Source organism: Streptopelia decaocto (assembly GCF_964273445.1).
Source record: "Streptopelia decaocto genome assembly, chromosome: 3".
NCBI lineage: Eukaryota > Metazoa > Chordata > Aves > Columbiformes > Columbidae > Streptopelia > Streptopelia decaocto.
Window position 1 is genome coordinate 29,267,076 of NC_138656.1, and position 18,000 is coordinate 29,285,075.

Below are 18,000 nucleotides of genomic sequence, written 5' to 3' on the forward strand. Positions count from 1 at the left end.
CTGATGCACTTGGAATTTTGTCCCAGTAAGAGCTGAGCAAAGGGTAGTTTAGTCTAATTCTAGGGAAATATCACTTGCTAAGGCTGAGCTTTTGTAATTTAACCAGCTAATGTCATACATATGAAAGCATGTTAGAACCTTAGACAGTTTTGCAGCTGAAACATAGTCATTTGTAAAAGTTAAGGTTCTGATTTTTTTATATTCAGATCAGATGCTGCTCTTATGCTAGTGTGAAAACAACCTTTAAATATAGGAACTTGGTGCACTATATATAACTAAGGACAAAAAGCTGTGACTATAAATACCTTCAAAATAATATTTAAATACTTGGTCTGGCTATATTTTGTAATACAGTGAAACTTTGCAGAATATAAAAATGCTGCCTGTGTCATCTGACTCCTTTGATGCACTGCATTAAAATTCCTGTACCTAAGTACATATCATGGAGTCAGCTTTATTTCTTTTCTATTAATAGTTTGAAATTAGGTCACTGTTCTTGTAAAGATGGGCTAAGCCTGTACAACTGATTTTATGGAAGTTACCTATATATTTTTTTTTGGTTGGTTGGGGTTTGTTTTTGTTGTTGTTGTTGTTGTTTGGTGGGGGGGGGAGGGTGTTTTGTTTTGATTTTTTCCTCATGCTCCCCTACAGTGACACTGTTCCTTATCTATAATCAGTAATTTTACAGTCTGTTCTGGCATATGTATTCTATGCTGGCGGAGTTTTTTAGATTTGTTTATAGTGACCCCTGCTGCAAAAGATTAAGACTGACATTTCTTTAAACCTTTAAAAAGGCATTTACCCAATTATTTCAGAGCTCAGTTCAAAAGAACCAACCAGTTGTAAATTCAAGTTAAGTATATAAAATTTGAAACTCCTTAATTTGGATAATTTTAATAAATCCAGTTTAATCGTACAAGGCTTTTTCTCCCTCTCTTGCGTGTGTAGGATTTACTTTCTAATGCAATGCAATATAGTTAGAACGTGTCCCACATGTAATGCTTATTCTTCGCATTATTGTTCTTCGATAAGGGCTAACTTGACACCAATAAATCATGGTCTGAACTGCTGCATATTAATATTTTAAGAGCTCTAGTCAGGAAAGTACATGCTTACGTTTATCTCTCTTCGGGTTAACAAAATAGTAAAAAAGCAGATTAAAGCATAGGACTAAGTTTAAACAGAGATTACCCCTCTGGTTTCAGAAGGATTTAAGTGTCAGTCTATTCCAGTATTGCCCTGAACAGAATGCTTTCTCAAGCTCGTGCTTAAAAATTCTTCAGCATGAGGTGTGGGTATGTGCTCTTTTCCAAGCAAAAGATGCCCCTGTGCTCTGTACTGGCCGAAAGCTGGGTCGCTGTAGCTGGGGCAGCACCGAACCAGAACTAACACGGACTGCACGAGCTGCAGCTTCCTAGCAGGCTGCAGGCTGGACAAAATAAGCTTATACTTGCTTGCAAAAGACGCTCCAGGTGTAACCATGGTAAAATCTTGCATCTATATGTCAGTATAAATGTCACCATGCAACTATATATGCTGTTTTTTTTTTTCTAAAGCTATGTTTCAAGAGTGTTATTTAGGCTGCAAAGGCAAGCAAACAGCCGCGCTTCGGACTCCCTATGTCATCTTTGTGCAAATACTTCCTGATGAAGTGAGTCATCCCGCGGAAAATTGTGAGACTGTCTTAGTGAAATAATCACGGAATTAAAATCTGAGGAGCAATCTGAATTGTCCCTTTCCCCCTACGCTCAGTTCTTTGTGTTGCATTCTCAGTAGCGTTCTCACACAGCTGTGTGCAATTTCATAGTCCGATAGAAAGACGAAAGCTAAACTGAGTGCAGTTGTCCCATATCCTATTATACCAGTGGGAATTGAATCCTGTATCTCTTCCACAGTGGCCATAGTTCAATATAAAGCCAGTCAAATTTGTCATTTTAGTGTAGAATGATGGATTATAGGTCCTAACAGTGGTCAATGGGAAGAAACTCTGCAGAGCTGCATTTCTTTCTCTTCTTCTGGAAGCTGGAAAATTGATGCCACTTGAAGGGTCAGGAAGGGAGGTGAGCCAGTGGGGAAATGTGCTGGGTCTTCCTCTCTTCTCCCTGAGAACTGGAGGAAATTCAGTCTTTTGCAGTGTTCCTGAAATTTGCCATTGGGGGCAGGTGGTGGATTACTTGTGGTGCGAGAGTGCAATCTGGTACTTGGCCACATTGCAGGAATGTGCTGGTGGTTGTATGGTCTGTGCTCAGGCTTCATAAAGAATGTAATCCATACTCCTGTTTCCCACCTCAGCGCTTTGGCAGCTCATGGGTTAGCTTCTTTTGCAGCCATTACTGCTGCGTTGGTGATGGTGTGAGCTGAACCTTGAGATGTTCACGTGTTTTGTTATCATCCTGGCAGACAGACAAAAATTTCCATAGGTGTGCAACTGGGAGAAGAGAATTGGTGATTTTTAACAGGCTGTTTCTCAACAAAAGGTGACAACATGTAATGACATAAAGGTATATGTACATGGAGGAGGCTAGAAAGACAGGAGAACTCTGTTGGTGCCCTTAGCTTGTCAAACACTGTAAGGCCCCAGTCCAGAAGTAAGATAACTACATGAATCTAAGCTAATGAGCACTGCTGAGAGGCAGGGTATGCTAGTTTGGGCATAGTGCCCTGTTAACATGACTCTGTATCTTCTAGACCCAAGCTAGCTTATGTCTGGGCAGCTCAGAGCATGAGCAAAGCTTGCCTGACTCTGTCTGCACCTGTCTGCATGGCCCTGCAGAAGAAAAAAGAAGTAGTTTCACAATTAATTAACAAAGGCCTTTTGCAAACAATGCAGGCATAAGAGCATCTGCCAAAATAATAATAATTTTAAAAGTCCCACTTCAAAACCTCCTCAATTTCTCTTTGTCTACAAGGCCTAGAAGAACATGGCCAGTGTTAAGTCTACTGTCCACCTTGCCAATGTGCTCTCAAAGTGCTTTTTGTAATCCCCATCTCTTTTTGTTTTCTTGTGCCGCTTCCTGCCTCTTATTTATATTGAAAGGTCTCTGAGAGAAACACCATCTCCCTGTGTTTGTACAAAAATACAGTGTGATGGCATCCTCATCTGTTTCTCTGACTTCTAAATGCTGTTGTATGCCCAGCACTGATATGGGTGATTTGTATTAAGTAACCATTTGGTTTGGGACTGATAGAAATATCAATCAGCAGAAGCTGAGCTCTGTCAGGAAATAGTTTACACTGCATTCATATTTTCTACTTGCCAGCTGGACAAAGCACCAATATCTTTATTTTGTGTGGTAGTGAGCGCTTGTAAGTGGAAGGTCCATATCACTGTTACGTCTGCCACTCCTGCAAGCTTACCACTTTCATCAGATATAATAGTTAGATCCTACCTTTAGTGTATGCCCTGCCTATCCAGAACACTAATGTGACATCCACTGCTGCAGACTGAATGCCCTACAGCCTTTACAGTACTTATCACGATGCCTTCTCAAAATGAGGGTCCTCTATGCTCAGATCCTAAGTTCAAGTTTGAAGCAGACACTGCAGTCAAGTTTCCTTACCCCAACACCTGCTGAATCTACTGACCATTGCTGTGTAATTGCTCTGTACATGTTTACAGCAGCTCTTCTTTGTGTGTGGATGATACAGGGTGCATAGTCCATATGATGTAGAGGCCCTAGGCATGTGTAGGCTGAAATACCCATTTTCAGAATGTGTTTGAAGAGCTTCTGAATTGCTCCAGGAAGCACTGGTGTTTATACTCGCAGCCTTGTTGTTCCTCTGTTGTGAAGGATGAAGGCACAGACAAATTATGTGCCCTGTGCAAAGGTAGAGAACTGTATCCTGCATCTTCAAAATCCATTGGTATTCCATAGGTCATCTGTTAACCATACAGCTGTGGTGAGGAAGATGGTGTGGCTCTTCTCCCAATTGATCCAGCAGCTGTTTTGCAAAATTGCTCCTGAAGTTCTGTTACATGCCAATATGTCCAGTCTGTACATAAGGGAATGGAAAAATAACTAAATCTCAGAAGGAAGGCAAGGCATACCAAAGGATATTTAGGCTGAAGTGCAGACTATTGTTCCTGGATTACTTCATGCGTCTATTTTAAAAGATCTCTTCAGAACCAGAAGCAAACAGTGGCTTAGGGATTGTTAGAGGACAATTCTACTTCTGTAGAGGTCAATTCTGATTTCTGTAAAAAAGGCTCAAGATTATAGTAAACTTTTTTCTAGGCTGTAACAGTTTTTTGGAAAAAGTCTCATTTTGAGGAATCAGAACTAAAGTACTTCACTCAAATTTAGTCCACTGAAATAGCAAAACCCATTATTGCTGTACTATTCTCCACAGAAAAGCATTTATTATCTTTATTTTACCCTATATATATATACACACATGTATTTGCCTATCAGCTCTCTGCATGTGGGACTAGGACACCTCAGAGGCAAATCAAAGTCTTCAGTTCCCTCTGCTGACTCTGCAGAAGTGCCCAGGTCAGGACCTTCAACAGCCACAACGCCACGTCTTGTTATAGAGGGACCGAATCCATCACTTCTGAAAGCAGGAGATGAAGTTGCCAAGTGGAGGGGCCTCAAAATGTGTCCATTATTCCTGTCTGTTCGAATAGCAGCTTAAGTGCTTACAAATTGATCTGGTGCTTTCGGCAAGCTATGAGAAGGGCTTCGGTCTAGGGAACATTAATCTGAATCTCAATTTCCTTCTCAACTACAGATGTCCTCTGTGACCTTCGGTGAGTGACTCTTTCTGTGCCTCGGTTCCTCATCAGTAAAATGGGCTACTAATACCGTTTCCTAAAACAGTGTGTGAGGATAAATAACAACTATGGTATGCTTGGGCATTATCACATAAAGGGTGCTGCATAAGAATCCTAGATTTTAGTAACCATAGATTTTACAGGAAAATTCCTGCCAGAAAAATTTTGACCAGTCCCAGTCAGTGCATGGACAGTAACAGTATCTGATGTTTGTCATGTTCCCTACTTGTCTGTTACTTACTGGCACAACAGTTTATGCAGATATACTTAAACAGTTCTAACCAAGCAATCTGTGGATAATTTAGAAACAAGGAAGTTTGTGTATAGTCAAAGTGTAGTCATAGTACTAGATACCATGATATAAATCATCATTTAGAGAAGTTCTTTGTTTCTCAGTCATCACTTCCTCTCTTTTCCCATCTTCGAAAGCAAGTGGGTGCTTTAAAATTCAGAAGGCCTTAAGTGGGGTTTTATGCATGTGGCAAGTCCACACAACTGTAAAGATGAAAATAAGAGTCACGTAAGGCCTTTATCACCTCCCTGAAATTCCACCATCTTCAGCAGAGTTGTGGCTGCAGGTGGATTAGCCTGATCCTAGGTGAAAGCTGAGGAAGATGCAGCTCTTGGCTTCAGGGAGAGATGTGTTTCCCTTCAGATACAGCCCTTCTGGAACTGGAGATGCCAGCAGCAGCTGGACCATGGCGTGGCCATCCCTGAGTGAAGTCAGAGATGCTCTCTCGTTGTGGTTGTGAAGTGTGTCAGTGTTTTTACTAGCACGGCAGCCTGCAATTTTGTTGAAAGTACTTCAAAAATGGCTCTGTTAGTAGTCCTAGTGACCATTCTTTTAAATAATTACAGTCAGTCTTGCAGATTCAGTTGCAACATCTGATCAGTTCGAAGTGTGCACAGTATTTTGTAACCAGGCCAACATTTTGGAAGTAACATAAAGGAGGTAATGCCTCATCTTTGCTAGAATTAAAGCCATGTTGTTAGGTTCAAGAAACAGTGATACAGCAACCTCGGCTTTAATAGTAGTAGCAGGCCTAGAAAATGGGCAGTTTGCTTGCATTTGTCTCGGCTATCCTGCTGCATCGCAGGTCATTCATTCTCTGACAAGAAGTTCCAAAAATTCCAGTGAATAGAGAATGTTGATACATAAAACTTGGTTGCTATTTCTGTAAAATAACTATTACAGTTACTAACTATATATAGCCAGAAGTAATTGCTTCTGTAAATAAAATACCAGTGAACACATTACAAGATTAAAGAGAAACTTTCAGCTTCCATCACAGCTATTTGCCGACTCCTACCCATATACACACGATGACTTTGCAGTCATAGCTCTGCAATGCCACAAGACTTAATTTAGGATATGCTTGACATACTACACTTCCTCACATTCCTAAATGAAGTGTTCTTCTATTAGCTGCTTAGTTCTTATTTTAGCTGGCCACTTCACCTTTCATTGGTGAAGTACAGTCATTTCACCAAATATACAACAATTCTTCATTATTCTTACTTTATAGTTAGGATTTATAAATGCATAATAAAGGCTTTAGGAGACCTTGGGGATTTGGATATATTATTTAGAGAATATTATTTTGAAAATCCCACTCTTTTAAAAAAGTCTCTTTAAAATGGCAGTTATAGGCAGTAAAAGTGAGATAAATTGCTAGATCAGATGAGAAGTGATGTATCTTAATAAATGCATGATCAGTCTTTAAGAGGGAAGATGATATTAAGTAGCTTGAATACTGCAATGCTGTAGGAAGCAACAGTGGTTAAATACTTTTAAAGTTAGATTTATAGTCATTTCTACTATTTGGTGAAGGAAGGAGTTATTGCACATAAATTGGGGTGCTTTTGCTGGTAAAACTAGAAAGCCTGCTCATCCTTTATACCTTTTATTGGTAGGAATTTAACAAGTTCGTATGTAAGAAGTATAGAGGGCACCTACATAAGGATTTGAAAGTCTCTTATTTTTCCTTCTCTACTTGTCATTATTTAGACAAAGCTGGTTTTCCATGTGGACCTTTCAGAACAAATATGAGTCTATTCCTATGAAATACCTTTTGCTGATTTGGTCCTTATTATTGTTTCTATTAATATCGTAAGATCTGGGAACTGCTGTGGTGAAACAGGATGCTACCAAGCTGTAGGTAGAAGAAAAGTGGGTGGGTATTGTGCACATCTGTAGCTATCACAGTGAAGGAGAGATTTGAGTCTGAAGCCCAAGGGGCAGATGGGCAAGAGTCTGCAGGGACCTCCTAGGCACAAGGGCAGCATAGAAAAAGCACTTCCGTACTGGAATTAAAACTTAAGGAAGGAGTTTTGCCTGCTTCTCAGAATCAGTGATCAGGGAAGGGTGTTGACATCTTATTAGGAAGCAGCCATTGTAGGCAGAGTGGGGATGGGCTGCGTAGGAACCTGAAAGTGAAAATCAACAGCATGAGCTTATGGAAACATAAATGAGAATAAATGAGAGCAACCAGCATGTTGTTTTAGGCAGAAGCCTACACAAATCCTTACAACACTGTAAGTGAACAGGAGTGGTGCAGGAATACATCTGTCAAAACTGAAAAAGTTGTTTGATGCTCCATTGTATCTTGGACACGTTGTGATTGAAGATTTCACTGCCAAAAAAATCAGCAGGACAAATTCTGAAGAAAATTCGGAGTAGAAGATGACGCCTATATTATTAGACTTGACAGCAGTGTAGCAAGAATGCAAGATAACAAGAAAGACTCATGATGGGAAAAAAAAATATATATATATTAACTTGTTTGTTTTGTCTCTGTATTTGAATAGGTTTGCAACAATTCAACACCAGCTCCCCCCAAAATGCAGATATTTGTGTTCTCAACTTGTCAAACAAAATGACATCAAGCAACAACCCATAGTTCAGCAATGTTGCTTCTGAAACAACCGTACTAAATGCTGTTGATGGACAATAGCCCAGTGTCACAAGAGTACCCTGATCGTAGCTACGCACGATACCACGGAGGACTCCCAGTATTCCCCTTTGCCCTCTTCCCTGTGGTCCAGCTCCACTGCTCTAGATCTTTCATTTCTTCCTCCCTTTCCTCTTCCAGAGACACAGAGAACACACAACTGCTCCAGTGAAGAAAAATAGCGATATGAGACAGCTGTGTTTCCTGCCCCTGTAGCTCTGGAGGTCTGGAAGGCAAGCATGTCCCTGCACAAGCCTGGGCTGCAGCACCCTACCCATCAGATGGGCTTGAGAGTGAGCAGTTAATAACTGGAGAGAAAGAGCCCAAGGGCCCTAAAGTTCATAGCCCATGTCTTGAAGATTCTGTAGTGTCAAAATATTTGATGGGTTCATGATATATTTTTGCATTTGTACAATAAATATCCAAATGTTGTCACGCACTGTAAGCACCACTAGTAAATATAGACTGGGCTCTGACTCTGATCCTTTCTTTGTAGAAACATTATTTTAGCACCACTTTTCATCCATCCAAGGAAAGCTGTATGGTCAAGCTACTAGTTTACTACAAACTGCTTAAACTGATGCTTACTGGAGGTTAGACTGTTATCAGAAAGTGCTCTGTCAGGGAAGCTGCATCTAGCAAAAATTGGTTTCCTATGTATGATCACCAGTTTCACATAGAAAGGCTAGCACAAGGATCTGAGGTGCTAATGTAATGTGATGTTTCACTCATAGATCAGCCACAAATTCTTCTGGGCTTGTTATACTCCCTGTTTGTGTGATGGGAGTGCTGAGTGCAGATTTTGGCAAATGTGGTGAAGATTTGCCATAAATGACCAGTATGATCAAGCTCCTGTGTGTACCTAGACAAATATCTTCCACCCAGTTTGAGAAACGCTTCCCTATAGAGTATTATCGTGAAAAAAGTGAACTGGAAGGTTGAAAGAGAAACACAGAGATGCCAGTCTCAGTGTTTGGCCCATTCAAGGAGGCACTGAGGTTCTTGTAGAGTTTGGAAAGGTCCTCCATAGAATCAAATGATTTTTTTTTTTCCCTCCTAAGAAAGTTTTGGGAAACTGTCTTATAAAGCAAAAGGATATGGGCAAGTATGTTGAACAGCTGTTTGAAGGACAAATCTAGAAAACATTCCTATCCAGCTCAATTCCCAGGAACTTTAATCATGCAATGTAAAACAATTCTGTGTTTCCCATCTGTTGAGGATGGGGCGTTTGTGCCTTTCCATTGCAGGAATTACCCGCTTCTAGTGCAGTAACTCACTGCTGTTTAGTCTCCTCTCTCTTCAGCTGAAGCTCCCTGAACTCACTTCTGTTAAATGGAGAAACAGTTCAGGAAAACATGAGCAATGTGTCCTTTTTTTATTCAAAAGCAAAGCACTTTGCTGAAATTACAGATTTCTTTTTAACCTGGACATCTGCTTCACTGTATACCTCCACGGCATCAAGCATCTGCAAGATGACTACTGGTTGTCTCCTGAAGTAAATGAGCCCTCACCTGCTAAGGTAGAAAAAAAAATCCCAATAAAGGGTATTTCAGACAGCTTAATTATGTCAATAATTACATAATCCTCTCCTTCATGCAAACCACTAATAATCGAGAAAGAGAAGAAAACCATCCACATTTTATATTCCACAGAGCGATGCACTCTCCTTAAGGAAAAGGGTGAGTGGCAATGTGTTACAGCTTGCCAACTTCAAATACACTTCCAAATGCTGTCTCTCATCAGTAGACTTGTATTCCTCAAGTAAGGAGCGTTAAGTGTCAGTGAAAGAATTGAACTGTTCTCTTGTGGATGAAGTAGGATTCCGTGGTTTTTAGTCAAATAATCCCAGACTTCAAACATTTGAACTCCTGCTCACTTTTGCTTGTCTGTTTCCATGATAGATATTCACATGGATCCAATCATCAGATAAATTTCTGAATCAGAAGAAGACATCTGAATTATTTCCAAAAATCCAAAATACAGATTGTTAAAGTTAGGTATTTTATTTTATTTTTTTTCTCAGTGCAATGCTGTAACTTTAAAAGGTGCTAAGTACAATGGGAGCTTTGATTCATGATCTTGTCATCATCCCTGGACACCAAAACTTTAATATTTAGATATCTCACTGCATTTCAAAATGTTAGTTTCTGTCCTTTTAGAGTGAGAAGAAAAAGAAACCTAGAAAAACATTTATTGAGGTAAATGTCTCATTCAAAACTCATAACTTTGAAGCTATTCTACTGATTTTTTCCAGGCTTGGCATTTCTTAGATTAAACAAACAAACAAACAAAATCCACCAAACCAAACAAAAAAACCTAGATGTGATGTTTCTGTCCTCTGCAATTACTGAAATATTCAAGCATAAAATATGCTACTGAAACATCTGAACAAGGTTATGTTGTTAACCCACACATAAATTAGAAATGTTTGGAATGATATTACTCAAACTTCTATATAAAAAGGTTAGGCAAAACTAGAAAAGTTTCTGTCCACAAGAGGTCTTTTGTAAAGTTATGAATATATCAGCACAGACTTGAAAAAATGTATTAGAATTATAAATTAAGTTCTACTTTGTTAATGTCAATGTTTAATATCATCACAAGTGATCTGAATTATGGGATCAAGTGCAGCCTGGTGAATTTTGCTGATGATACCAAACTGAGTGGGGAGGTGGACACCTTGGGAGAGCCGCCCTGCAGGAAGACCTGAGTAGGCTGGATGAGTGATCTAACAAGAACCTTATGAAGTTCAACAGGGACAAGTGCAAGGTCTTGCACCTGGGAGGACATAATCCAGGAGTGCAGCGCAGGCTGGGACCTGCCCGGCTGGGGAGCAAAGAGACCTGGGGGCCTGGTGGACAACAAGCTCAGTGTGAGTGAAGAGTGGGCTGCTGCGGCAAAGAAAGTCAGTGGGGTGCTGGGCTGCATCGACAAGGGCTTCACCAGCAGAGACAGAGAAGACATTATCCTGCTCTGTAGAGCGCTTGTCAGGCCACACCTGGAATACTGTGTCCGGTGTTGGTCCCTGGTGAAAAAAGCTGTGGAGAGGTTGGAGAGGGTCCAGAGAACCAGAGAAGGGCCACAGGTGATCAGAGCACTGGGAAGCCACCATGTGAGAAAGGCCTGAGAGAACTGGGTTTGTTCAGCCTTGAGAAAAGAAGGCTTAAGGGAGACCTTATCACCATGTTCCAGTATTTAAAGGGTGGCCACAAAGAAGACAGAGACTCCCTTTTTACAGGGAGTCCCATAGAAAAAATGAGGGGTAATGGGTACAAGTTACTCTTGGTGAGATTCCGATTGGACACAAGAGAAAATTTTTTCACAATGAGAAAAATCGGCCATCAGAATAATCTCCCAAGGGAAGGGGTGGATTCCCCAACACTGGACACCTTTAAGATTCAGCTGGACGAGGTGCTGGGTCATCTTGTCTAGGCCGTGCTTTTGGCAAGAAAGGTTGAACCGGGTGATCCTTGAGGTCCCTTCCAACCTGTGAGTCTATGATTCTATTCTATACTTTGACTATACTGGATAATAGCTGTTTCTGTGATAACAAATATTTGCTAATTATAAAACCATATTACAGTTTTCAACCTGGTTGCTATCTCCTCTCTCCTTCCTCTCTCCCGTAAGACTCCTTAGGGCAGATCACAGCTTTTTGTATTTTGGAGCAAGTGTAAGCTACCTCCATATGTTGGAGGAAGAGGTACATAAAGGAACTGCTCCTTTAATTTATAAATATGTGTTTATCCCAATAAATAAAGTGCCAACATTTCTCTTCAGGCTAAATCTAGTGTAAATTTTCAAATACAGACCGGAGCATAAGAACACAAAACAGAAATCTCATTACTTTGAAAGGCATGCAAAGATATGTTAGTGTCAGTATAAACAAACCAATTGAAACAAATAAATGGGGAAAACAAAAGCGAAGCAACAATGTACTACAAGATCTGAATAACTATATACTTTTAATTGTTTATTTTATGAAGAATGAAGTGGTGTGGGGACTGTGGTACCTGCAAGAACAGTAGAGTAATTCAAAAGCAGATATGTTGGTATTTTCTCTATGGTACTTTTTTAAGCATCACATTTAGACTTCTAGATGCAGCTAATTTCTTCCACTTCCCCTAAGGATGTGTAAAGAATACTGGATTCCCCAGACTCAGAGAGAATGTAGATATTCAGGATCTCCCAAGGGACTCCTTCAGTTATATTAATATTAGAGATGGGAAATGTTTTTTGGGAACAGCACTTCAGAAAAATGCCATGCCCTTATGATTATGACATACATTTTCATCAAATCATTTTGACAAGTAAGGTCAGAACAATAAAATAAATACACAATAGTTTTATTTCTATTTCTTTTTCAAAGAAACACTGTAACAAATCAAATTTAGACATTTTAATTGACATTCAGACTACCTGGAAAAAATAATTCATAAAACCTGTTCTGTCTTGGATTTGTTAAAATCCATTTGATTCCATTGGATCAGTTACCTATTTGACTTCACAAGAGCAACACTAGGGTAAGGATACTCCTATTATTTCATTTACATTCAGATGAGAAGAAGTAACTGACATAATTGTATGAGATTTAGATGAAGAGGGTCAACTGTCACATATTTTTTTGGAGTGTCTGCTTTCTTTAAAACAAACAAACAAGTAAAACCCAAACCAAAAGAAAACAAAACAAAACAAAAAACCAAGCAAGCCTTTCTTCATATGAAAAATGTAAATTCCGTGATGGATTATTTTCAGTTGAGAACTAGATGGGTTTCACACACTGAACAATTGTAGTCCCCACTATTCCTTTTTTCTTTTTGTCCCAAAATGCCACATATGTCCAAAAGCAGAAATATTCATGGTAGAGAGAAAAAATATGTCTTTTAGAAGTTACCAGCTAAACATAGATAAATTTAGACTTATTTTTGAATGTATTTAGATAAAATTAAAAACAAAGCCAAAACCTGCTGTTTTCTTTGAATTTCATAAGGAAGAAAACCGGTTTTCTAGTTAGATCAAATACAATTTTTCTTTGCCTTATAGAATAACTACCACATCCTAAAATGAAAGTATGAATGTCAAAAGGGTGCTATGAGACATGTGAAAACTTTGTAAATAGCTATGAGGTTACAGAGGTATAATTACTAATTACGTAGCACTAACTCAGATGTGTGGTGCTTTGCTCAGACTCAGTAATTCCCTATTACCTGCATGTAATGGGAGGGGATCATGCCCCGTCTTGCCACAAGTGTTCTGCTTCTCAGGATCACAACTCTTGCCTTCTGCCCCTTTTGTGCTGTTAGAAGAAACTGGAATTACACTGATGGGAAAAATAAAAAAAATCTTTCAATTATTGACAGCTTCTACAACACAGTACAGAAAAGTCTAAGAAAAAGAGACAAAGCTTTTAGCTGGACAGAAAGTGAGATGGGTATGTTTGGGGCATGTTAATACAGAAGAAAAATTGAGTATGACCATCTTAGAACCACATGCACAAACGTAAAAAGAAGAAAGAAAAGTAAAATACACTGTGGACGAGTAATTGTGACCTGCTAATCCATTGTGTCTTTATTCCACTTGTGAACTCTGAAGTCATGAGTCACGATAGTTTAGTGGTCAACTGTTTTCTATTCTGTGTTTGCCAGTAGAGGTCCATTAGGCATCAACACATGGGAAAAGATATCTCTGTCGGTCCACACTTCAAAGCTTTCTCCAAGCATTGACTCCTTTTTCTTACGAGAAGTATGTTAGAGTGAAAACTAGGAAAGTTTGAGTTCTTGAACACTACAGTGGGAAAGGGCTGGAAGAAGGCTGTTGGAATCATGAAATACAGGGTTTATTAATGACTGTTAATGACTTCATATGAGATTTTGAGCAGGTGATTAAGACTAAATTCTCAAAATTGTCCACTTGAGATACAGTAAAATATCTCTAGTCAGATATTTTACAGTTAAAGCACTCAAAATTCAGAGGCACTTCCAAAATGTAGCCCTTTAATCATTCTCTTTCCCTTTAATCATTCTCTGCTCTGTAAAGTGGTGACAATACCTACTTTTGAAAATAATATTCTTTTTATATTTAATTGATACTACTGAACTGATGCATAATTTAAAAAATTAGCAGAAGCTGGTAATGGTAGTTGCACCTTGGGCACACGTATTACTCTGGTGCAACTTGTCAACTGTGAAATGAGTTTGCCTTGAAGTGTCACACATAATAGCAACAAATAGTCCAAATTCTGTACAAGGTTCTGAGTGGTAGTAAGAGGAATTCTAGCAGTGCTTCAGTTAGGTGCATATACCCTGACCCTATTCTCAGGTACCTTACTACATCCAGGGATGGGTAGCCATGCAAATATCAAGTTGCCCTGACTCAGAGATTCCCTTATTTTTAAAATTTCTCTTGGTGTACTCATACTAAAGGGTTCAGCAGAACCATAGGCCTTTCTGGCCTGTTCTTCTGCTATGCTGTATCCAGCCATACATTGTGTGACTTGCACTCCTGTAGTGTGTGGAGAAGCAGAGAGTCAATTCTGTTTCCTGGAGCAAACACATTCAGATCCTCTCAGAGTTTCTTTCGGGGAAGTCCCCATCAAATGGGGAACAGTTTCCAGTAGCGACAATACTGTGGTACTTGACAGAGAGAAATAGAAAGACCAAAGCCAAGAGGAGTATGTAGCAACCACTCTAGAGTTCATGTGCTTCTTGCCTGAAATTACTTAGCTGGTAGAGAAGAGAGGAACGAAAAGGACCCATCCTTTTCCCTGCTTAATCTGCATGTTGTGTTTGAGTTTTGTTTGTTTGTTTGTTTTTAATACAAAATCCTTCACTCAAGCAGCATATATACTTCCTTTGTTTGTTTGTTTTTGGGGGTTTTTGTTTGTTTGTTTTTCTTTTTTTCTTCCTCCTCTGTGCTGCTCAAGAAAGCAACAGCCTGGAAAGGCAAGACTGAATTTCACGTTCCTGTCCTCTTCTGGTCCTGATGCAGAGACTGAGGTGTACCTTTAGAAAAACACTTTTTCCAAGGCTCACCCAGTGTGCCTGGAGAGGGTGATATAGGGTAGGGCCTTCTCTCTTGCAGGCTGTTCCATTCTAGGATTGTCTCTTTGTCACTCTGTCCCAAAATCACTCGCAGAAAGCACAATCTAATCGTTGAGTCTGAATATCAAAAGACTCCTGTTATAGCCCTGAGCAATGCCAGTTAACTGCAAATTTCCCTGGCCAAGAAGTGTGTTGTAAATTCCCCAGATGAGGCCTGATAAATCAAGAGCGGATCAGCTCTGGGTGTTACCCTCCATGAGTTTCTTCAACAACTTCATGTCTAGAATAGCAAGAACCCCGTGAATGGCAAACCCATAATGAATGCTGCCAGCAAGGGTAGCTACATATGTGAAGGCTGAGAGAATACAAGTATCAGACCAAGTGAATGCCTATTTATAAATTTGGAACACATTTCCAGTATAGAAATATCACTGTATTTTTCCAGAGAGATGTATGGTGCTAAAACTTTTTATATCAGTATAATAAAATCTCCATCCACAAGCAAGAAAACAATTTTAAAAACCATAATGGTGACAGCCCCTGGCACAGCTGTGTTTGTCTGGAATCATATTGCTCCACAGCTCTGCCTCACAGAGCCAGAAGTCTCTAGATGTGACCTAAACATATGTTTTGCAACTGGTGGTATGTTTTTGTAGTCCATGCAGATATGCTTAAACTGGTTCTAATCTATCTAGCTCAGATAAGAACTGCTGAGAAGGTATGATATCATGGGTTTCAGTCTTGGCTAGCAAACCAGGTGCATACATGGTATCAGGCTGGCTGGTAGACGCTGCTCTGAAGTCACCATGTCACTGTGTCTGCCAGAACCAGGTACCTTAAAGCTGCAAATCCTGCAATGCCATATCAGCTGGAATGCAGATGTACCCTGAAAGATTTACTCTCAATGAAAGCTAACAAATTGAGGCAGCGTTTAGTATGTTCTTTTAAAAGAGGTTGGGAAGAGTACCAAAAGTATAATTAAACTAGAGAGAGTTGGAGAGCTAATTAATCACACCTTGACAAGATCTTTTGCTGAGACATTTCACAGAGAACATCAGGAGTGCCTTAAGTAACTACTTCAGGTACGTGCTTTGCGAGTGAAGAATAAATTAGTAGGAAATTGGCTCGACACAGGGAAACCTTGGAACATAGTTGGAGGTTGGACCAAGCTCAGTAAGACTGGGCTTTTTCTTCATCTTTAGAAAAGATAAATTAGCTATTGGTATATCCTAAAGACCATTTGCAGCATGCCAGGAATGAAAATGCTCTTGAGGATGCTTTTTTTCATAACCATGTGTCCTAAATTGGATATCTAAATAATAATTTGACTTTCAGTGACAGTCAGCATTCACCAGCAATCTTTGATTTCCTGCCAGGAAGGGACTGATCCCTCTAGCACTCAGCTATTGCACTTGTATAAGCATATCCATTAAGTTCAAAGGAATTCAGTACTCATAGTAGTGAACATCTTCACATACATGTTGCTTGGAATATGTTCACGTCCTGTGCAGATTTAGAGCCAAAGTTCCTCAAATTTCACAAGGTTTATAACTTGGGTTCTAGCTTTTATTCATTTTTGACATAAAGATGTTTCTGAAAATCTCTCTGGCATCTGTTTCATATAACTTTAAGAAATGACACTCCTTTTAAAAATGAAGCAACACAAAATCTCCTCTTGTTCTCTCATATTGCTGTATTTGGAAAATCCTGAAAATATGCTGACATTTCTCAAAGCAGTTATTCTGGAAAGCACAAGAAACTGATACAAGTATTAGTTTTGTGAAGACTCAGTCAAATATATTCCCCTGCCATTTGGGCTGTAAAAAAAAAAAATCCTCTTGAAAATCGAGTCAAACTATCTATCAGTATCGGGCAAGAACACCTCGAAAGCAGTTATAATGTTGTCTCTAATAATTGAATAAATCCCATTGCGCGTCCTAGAAGGACTTTACACACTCCCTCCACCAGATAGTGCTGTTTCTCCACAGAGCTATTGAGGATTCCACAGGCCAGGGAAAGGTCAGGGGCTGACTCGAGGTGACTGTACAGGCCTGCCTGGAGCTTGCTCGTCTCTCCCTGCCACCGCCACTCTCCGTGACACAGGGCAGGCGCATCCTGGGAAGGATGTGCGGGAGTAAACCCGTGTCTTGGTAGCTGTCTTCTGCAGAAGACTGCGTGCTGGGGTTGCCACTGCTGCTGTTCCCATCTTTCGGGAGAGAGACTTTCCCTTACAGCTTTACTGGACACCCTAATGACGCAGTCGTCTATCAAGTGATGGGTTGGACTGAGGCAACAGCCATGAAAAATCAAAACACCGATGTGCAGCCTCTCCCACGGGTGAGCAGCGTATGCCAGGAGCAGACCTGGCACCGAGCTACGGGCAGTTTGGTCTCAGAGGGCTGAGCAGAGGGACTTCTACCAGCAACCGTTACTTCCGAGGAGTAGATAGATCTCCTCAACCAGTCCTGAGTCTGCGTACCTTGTAGGCCGCCCATGTCCTTTTACAAGAAACACAGCTGGAAAGCATACCTACAGCATAATAACTACAGGGCATGGTTTACAACTCTGCTGTGGCCTTTGTAACAGAGTACAGAAATTAATCCAGAACCCTTCTTATTGCCTTTCTGAGGCAGAAATCCTGCATGTGCTCTATCTTCCTCCACTGACCCTCCTATCACAAATAGAAGGAAGAGCAATTTTTCAACTCTTAACCAAACCCTTCTGAATACGCAGCAAGAGAATGGAAAATCAAGTCAAGCAAACAAATATTTAAAAACCTTTACTTACTTTTTTTGCTGTCAGTCACTTATCAATTTTTGACACCACTGGGCCAATTTTTCAGATGAACTTTGCAGGAGGCATTGTAATGTTGCTCGGTGTACCTGAATCACTAAATCATAAGAATATTGTTCTGGGTTATTTTAGTAAGTTAACAACTGCTTAGTGTTAAAAGTTTGGTGTTGATATAAACATGCTTTCCCAAAGTATAATTAAAAAAAAAAAAAATAATGGTGCAAGGTATGTGTAAGTATGTAAATATGTAAATATAAATACAAAATATGTAAATATATTTTCCTAAGTAGTGTAAGGCTGGAGCTGTCTGATCCTTAGTGAGCTTGTACATCTTTATTAATGCAGGCAGTTCTAGAAAAAATGGTTTGTGAAACCAAACCTTAGCTTGTTCAGTGCATGGAAAAGTGCAGATGGCTCAAATCAGATATCAGGGTCTAGCTAT